This window comes from Oryza brachyantha, chromosome 7, assembly GCF_000231095.2.
Source record: "Oryza brachyantha chromosome 7, ObraRS2, whole genome shotgun sequence".
Lineage (NCBI taxonomy): Eukaryota > Viridiplantae > Streptophyta > Magnoliopsida > Poales > Poaceae > Oryza > Oryza brachyantha.
The window spans coordinates 9,072,412-9,080,183 of NC_023169.2; positions in this window are offsets into that span (position 1 = coordinate 9,072,412).

Consider the following 7,772-nt stretch of genomic DNA (forward strand, 5'->3'; position numbering starts at 1 on the left):
AGTAGAGCAACAACCAAACCGCGAATTTTGTATCTTGTGGGCCAAATTTTCCATGTTCATGTCTACGTCCGATTCCCGATGCCTCGTAAGCCCTTGAAAATTTTCCATGTTCATGTCTACGTCCGATTCCCGATTCCTGATGCCTCGTAGAGCAGCAGCTAGCACAAACAACACCAAGATTGTTACGAGTTGCAGTGATGAACGTCAAGAGCAAAGTTGATAGCTAGATTTATAGATGTATAAAAGTCTGCCTGCGTGCTATCACTGTGCCAGTCCTGCCTCAGTTGCTAGCTCTCACCTTTTGGCTTGTATTGTGCTGCAGCTAGGTTATATATTTATCCTATAGTCTATAAATATGATTTACTTATCACTCCCGACTCATTTATCATTACATGTAATGGTGTAGATTATCAATCAGTATTTTCATCTACAGTGTTCTAGATTCCCCGCTTTATTGTCAGTAATATGCCATATAGACAATCATAGAGGTATAATTATACATATGAATATATATATACATATATATATATATATATATATATATATATATATATATATATATATATATATATATATATATATATATATATGTGTTACCAGAACTCTTACTCATTCATATGAATATCCATGACTCTAGTTGGGCCCTCTAGTTGGGCCCACCCTTGCCGGCAAAGCCATTCTACTTATAGGGGGCTCATCACATGGAGGGTATGCTCGATGTCCTTCCTTTTTTAATTTTTTTTATACCCGGCACAAAGAGGTTAACATTTGTGTCAGGCTGTGCCTATACATGGCCCAATTAACTCGCCCGCCCTTTTCTCTATATTTTTTTATACCAAGCACAAGTAAGGGTCTTATTTGTGCCGATTCTACATTAACCCGGCACAAATAGAAATTTGCACCGATTTTTTATGCCCGGCACAAATAAGGGGTCATTTATCCCAGGTGTTTGTTTGGGGCGCATGGGAGCCTTGTTTTTGGTCTATCTAAGCGGAGTATTAGGGAACCGGCACTAATGTTCTAGTATTTTTTTGTTGTTCCATGGTAGTGAGTAGAGAAGGATAATATTTTGTTTATCAAGCTTATATTTGTTAAGATCTTAATGAAATTCCTAATATAAGAGAATCGGTAATTTCGATTGTAGTTTCCAAAGCCTATCATTGCAAGAAACCTTTTAAATAGCATCTATCATCATGTTGGATTATAAAAAGCGAATTGTTCTCCTTTCCTCATTAGCATACCCTTTCGGGTTGAATTGGTTAGTGCATCCAACTCAACATGGTATTAGAGCCAGAAGTCTCGAGTTTAAATACTAGCTGGTGCGTAATTAAATAATTACAACCCACTTCTATTCCACCATTGAGACTTGATGGATCCTCACGTGAGTACAAGTGTTGGAATGTAAAGTGAATTATCCTTCGGTTGGGCTGGTTGGTGTATGCAACTCAATACATCAATCTGTGATGTTGTCCGCAGAGACCTAAGCATACATGGTATTTAGGGGGTGTTTGTTTCTATGGGCTAAAGTTTAGCCCCTAGTCACATTGGATGTTTAGACAATTATTATAAATAATAAACATGGTCTATTAATGAAACCTATCCATAATCCTGGGCTAATTTACGAGACGAATCTAATGAGCCTAATTAATCCATGATTAGCTTATGTGATGATACAGTAAACACTTGCTAATTATGGATTAATTAGGTTCAAAAAATTCGTCTCGCGGATTAGCTCTCATTTATGAAATTAATTTTTTATTAGTCTACGTTTAATACTTTAAATTAGTGTCTAAACATCCGATGTAACATGTGGCTAAAAACTTTAGCCCCATCTAGACAACCCCTTAAGCTTCATGTAGATAGGTTCAGGTGGCATTCATACACATCCCTGTTCTCTTTACTACTCCCTCCGTCCCAAAATAAACCAATTTTTTACTTTTTACCTATAATTTTTGACTCTTCATTTTATTCAAATTTTTTTACGATTGATATTTTTGTTTTTATAAGATGATAAATCATAAATAGTACTTGACGTGTGACTAATTTTTTTCTAATTTCCTGAAAAATTTTCAAATAAGACGGATGATCAAACGTTGGACACGGAAACCGGAGAATTGACTTTTTTTTGGGACAGATGGAGTACTCTTACAATCTCTCTCTAGTTCTTTCTTTGCTAAAAAATCAAATTAATGAAATGCTATGATTTGGAGGTGTCAGGTAGGTGCAGCAACAGGTAGTTGTCTTTAATGAAGCATCATCACGATAATAGTAAGTGTGGAGGTGACATGGAGTATATATAAGTATATATCTATGGTGATAAATGATAAATATTTCATTGATGAGGGAAATAGTGGCATATAAGTGTATATATATATGGCGACCACCTGCAAGCTCAACATAGCTGGCCATCCTTGCAGACATGGCACCCAAAATAGTCTACTGCAGCTTTCAAATGCACTGATCAAGACAAGTACTATCACAACTACCATGCTTCTTCCCCCGCTAAATTTCAAGATCCATTCCCTCGTATATATTGACAATAGCACATAGCAGAAACAGAAGAAGCAAAGGAAAGTTTCGTGTGTAAAAAATCAAAATAATGATATTCTCTTTGACGAAACGTAGGAATGGTAGGCAGTGGGAATCAGGGTTCCCCTTATTGTTTTTACCGCAAAAACCGCGGTACCGCGCTCCTGCGGATCCCACAAGGTAACCGCAAAAACCGTAAAAACCGCAATGAATTTGAAAACAAAAAATTTGAATTCAAAACAGCGCGGTAAACGCGGTTACGGCGCGGTTTTGCACGGTTACCGTGCGGTTTTACGTGCTGAAACAGCGCATGAGAACGGCGGAAACCGTGATATCTCGCGCAGTTTTTATAGCCGAAACCGCGGTTACCGCAAGGAAACCGCGGGTGTTGATGTCAAATGCAAAAAAACATTAAAAAAATCTTAAAAAATACATGAAAAATAAGAAAATATTTTGTGACTATATATGTGAGTTGTGACTAGAAAAAATAGGAAAATAGAACATGTTTTAGGGAAAACAAGAAAATTTTCACATGACCTTTTCTAAATTCTTGATATTGCAACATACAAACATACACCTTCGTATGACTCATATCGCCCTTCACCAAATAACTCACACCAATAACAAGTAACAACTTCATTTTGATTGATACATCATAACTATACCTAGTACCAATTATTACTAAAGTGCACGTATAATTTTTCTCTATACGTATTTTCCATATATATATATTTGTATTTTAACATTACGTACCCTAGTGTTTAGTGTAAATTAATAATGACTTAATAACAAAATATTTTTAACCATCTTCCTATGAAATATTATTTGCAATAGGCTATTTTTTAATTTTGTTTTCCAAAATTCTCGTTTATGATTTTTAATTACGCTAGAAATATATTTTTTTCATGAATATCTTTGACAAAACTACATTATATATCAACATATACAACATAATTTTTTTATTAAATTTTCTCAAAATTTTTAAATTCTCCTCAAATTTAAACTCGGTTACTGCGGCTTACCGATCCCATCTCCCCGTGGACCCTGCGAAAACCGCGGTTACTGCCGCGGTAACCGCGGTTTTGCGAACCCTGGTGGGAATGGTGTGGTTGGAAGCATATTACCCTATGAGCCAATGGTTTAAATAAGACAGTCTGTATTTGGTTTTTCGTGTCACCTCTCACGATGCATAATGCAACTGTCAAATGCACCGACAAGCGTTGTGCCGCCTTGTCGCTCACCTGGCTTGAATCATCCTCATTATGTATCCCAGTTGTGCTCCCTTGTCGCTCACCTGGCCTGAATCATCCTCATTGTGTATCCCAATGCCCCTACAACGAGCCTCGTGGCCCATGCACATGCCCCGCTTTAACGGGACCAACTGTCACTGTCACAATCACATACTGTTAGACGCCGTCGTATTGAGGAAATCGTGCACTCTCACCACTAATGTTAGAAACAAAGGCACAAACGAGACACGAATTTAACGTGGAAAACCCTTGCGGGAAAAACCACGGGTGCCAACCGGCAATAATCACTATGAGGATATGATTACAATGCAGGGGAAACAATGAGAACTTTTCTCTTCCCGTGCAAACTACAAGAGTATATATAAGGGGAAAATCTAAGAGTCATAGTAGGATTAGGCGAAAGAATCCTATTAGGAAACTAATCCGACTCCTAGTAGGAAACAACTGGGAGAAACCTACTAGGAAACTAATCCGGATATAATTCCAGTTACAATTCGGATCACATATTTAACAATCTCCACCTTGAGACGAATTTCCTCTTGTAGCATCAAAAACATCAATCACCAATATACACCTCACAGGTCAAATTGATTGCGCGCCAAATAGTCTCTTGGACTATACCGTAACACCAACCAAGCTTGAGCAAAGCTCAAACTTAGTGGCAGGAACTGACTTTGTCATCATGTCAGCTATCCATCTATTGCTATCGGCAGAAACAATAGCCTCAGAATATGAAGAAGGTTCTGTATTACCTTCGATTTCTTGCGCCACACTCATAGCATAAGCAACTGTGTTCGTTTCTTCGATCAATCTTTGAGGGGCTTTAATATTTCGCCTAGCTCTGCCTTGTGCAATAGAGTATTTTGGTGACTGCTCAACAACAGAAGAGTCTGACTCTTCAATAACCGGTGCATCTTGGTTACTAGCAATATTCTCTTTTTCTGGTACATGTCCTGAACTGATCAAGCGCTCCACCTGCACGCTTGCTTTCTACTGACTCTTAACAGGAACATTAGTAGAAGATTTATCATTCAACATAACTGTTTCATTGAAGATGACATTTCTACTAATCACAACCTTTTGGGTTTCAGGACACCATAACTTGTAGGCTTTCACACCAGAAGGATAACCAAGAAATATGCACTTAATAGCTCTAGGCTCCAATTTACCGTTGTCAACGTGAGCATAAGCAGTACAACCAAATACTTTCAGGTCTGAATAATTAGCTGGGGAACCAGACCACATCTCAATTGGAGTCTTCTTATCGATGGCATAACTGGGTGAGTGATTAATAAGATAACAAGCAGTGGAAGCAGCTTCCGCCCAAAAACGTCTAGGTAAACCTGCATTTGACAGCATACAACGGGCTTTTGAAATAATTGTCCTGTTCATACGCTCAACTACGCCGTTCTGTTGAGGTGTATGAGAAACGGTGTAGTGGCGCACAATGCCTTCTGACCTACAATATGATTTAAATTGCCTAGAACAGAACTCCATCCCATTATCAGTACGAAGGACTTTCACCTTCCTTTCAGTCTGTCTTTCGACCATAGTCTTCCACTCCTTAAATACCAAAAAAGCTTCAAATTTGTGCTTTAGAAAATAGGGCCAAACTTTTCTCGAATAATCATCAACGATAGTCATCATATAACGAGCACCTCCAAATGACCTCTTACGAGCAGGACCCCATAAGTCAGAATGCACATAATCAAGAATACCTTCAGTAGTATGTGTGGATGTGGTAAACTTTACCCTCTTGTGTTTGCCAAAGATACAATGCTCACAAAATTTCAACTTTCCGATGTTTTGTCCATCTAGTAATCCTCTCTTGCTCAATTCTGCCAAACCAATTTCACTCATATGCCCGAGACGCATATGCCAAAGATCGGAATTTGATAATGAATCGGTAACTGCAGCAACATTACCTACTATCGTAGTACCTCGTAGATGGTACAAATCGGCAGTTTTAATATCAGCTTTCATCACAACAAGAGAGCCTTTTGTTACCTTCAAAATTCTGTCTCCACCGGAATATCTGTACCCTTTGCGATCAAGAGTAGATAAAGAGATGAGATTTCTCTTTAAACTGGGAATATGCCGCACATCTGATAATGTTCTAATGCAGCCATCAAACATCTTGATCTGTATAGTACCAACGCCCGCAACTTTGCAGGGCGTATTATCACCCATCAAAACATTACCACCTTGTACAGGTTCATAGGTGGTAAACCAATCCCTATTAGGGCACATATGATAGGTGCATCCAGTATCAAGAAGCCACTCGTCACTGGTTTGTACACAACCAGCATAAGCAACCAGTAATTCTGCATCTGGTTTATTATCAGTAGCAACTGCGGCTTTACCTTGCTCTTCTTGCTTACCTTTCGATTTATAATTTTCCTTGTGCTTTTCTTTGTTCTGTAGCTTCCAACAATCGGAAATATCATGTCCACCTCTCTTGCAGTATTTGCATGACTTATACCTGCCTCTGGATTTTGATCTCCTGCGGTAGCCACTAGAACTTTTGTCTCTTGATTTGTTGTCTGTGTTCTTCCCTTGTTGCCTGCCCCGAACAACCAAGCTTTCTGGTTGTGAGTTAGATCCTTCAGAAGGTACCATCTTCTTCATCTTTTCTTTGGCATGCAAAGCATCATAAACTTCTTGCAAAGTTAGAGTATCACGACTATACAAGATAGTATCTCTGAAATTTGCATATGAGCTAGGCAATGAGCACAACAGAATAAGGCCTAAATCCTCTTCATCATACTTTATCTCCATGGACTCAAGGTCAGCAACAATTTCCTTGAATGTGGAGAGATGATCCATCACAGACTCATCATCTTGCAACTTGTGCAGAAATAACTTTTGCTTCAAGTGCATCTTGCTGGTTAGATCCTTTGTCATGCATATCTGTTCCAGCTTCAACCACAGCGCGGCAGCTGTCTTCTCCTTAAGCACTTCCTGCAAAATATTATTGGATAGATGAAGATGGATATATGCCATAGCCTTACGGTCTCTCTTCTTCTCATCGTCGGACCAATCATTTGTCCTTTTGTTGTTGAATCCATCAAGTGCATCATCCAGATCTTGCTGTGCAAGAATTACACGCATCTTCACTTGCCACAATGAGAATCTTGTGTCTCGGTCCAAAAGAGGTAGATCATACTTTAAACTCGCCATTGGGAATAAATCCTGAATCTGTTGGTATTAATATGTTGAATCCAAGCAGATACGCGAAACTCCAGTGCTCGGAACGATGCACAATAGTTGATCTGACAACTTTTGGGCACACAAGATCGGGTAAATGTAGCAATTAAATCTGGAAAGAAAAACGATACTGTTACTGTAGCTGTACTATAGCTGCTACAGTAGCGCGGATTGGACGGCACGATCTGATGGCTTGTCCTTGGAACGATCAATTTTTCTCCTGCGTGCGTGCGTCTGCTCCTTTCTTTTTCTTCTGTGCGGACGCGACGTCGAGTCGGAGTCGCCGCCGATTCCGACCTGATCTCGACGGAACGACGATTCTGTAGATCGCCGGAAAAAAGCCCGGTCAGCGGTAGCAACGTAGCGTAGATTAATCTTCGCTGCTCTGATACCACTTGTTAGAAACAAAGGCACAAACGAGACACGAATTTAACGTGGAAAACCCTTGCGGGAAAAACCACGGGCGCCAACCGGCAATAATCACTATGAGGATATGATTACAATGCAGGGGAAACAATGAGAACTTTTCTCTTCCCGTGCAAACTACAAGAGTATATATAAGGGGAAAATCTAAGAGTCCTAGTAGGATTAGGCGAAAGAATCCTATTAGGAAACTAATCCGACTCCTAGTAGAAAACAACTGGGAGAAACCTACTAGGAAACTAATCCGGATATAATTCCAGTTACAATTCGGATCACATATTTAACAACTAAAGTCCCTGCAGGAGCATGAATGGGACCACGCAACTCCACAAGCATCCTTTAGCATGTGATTGTTTGTATCTG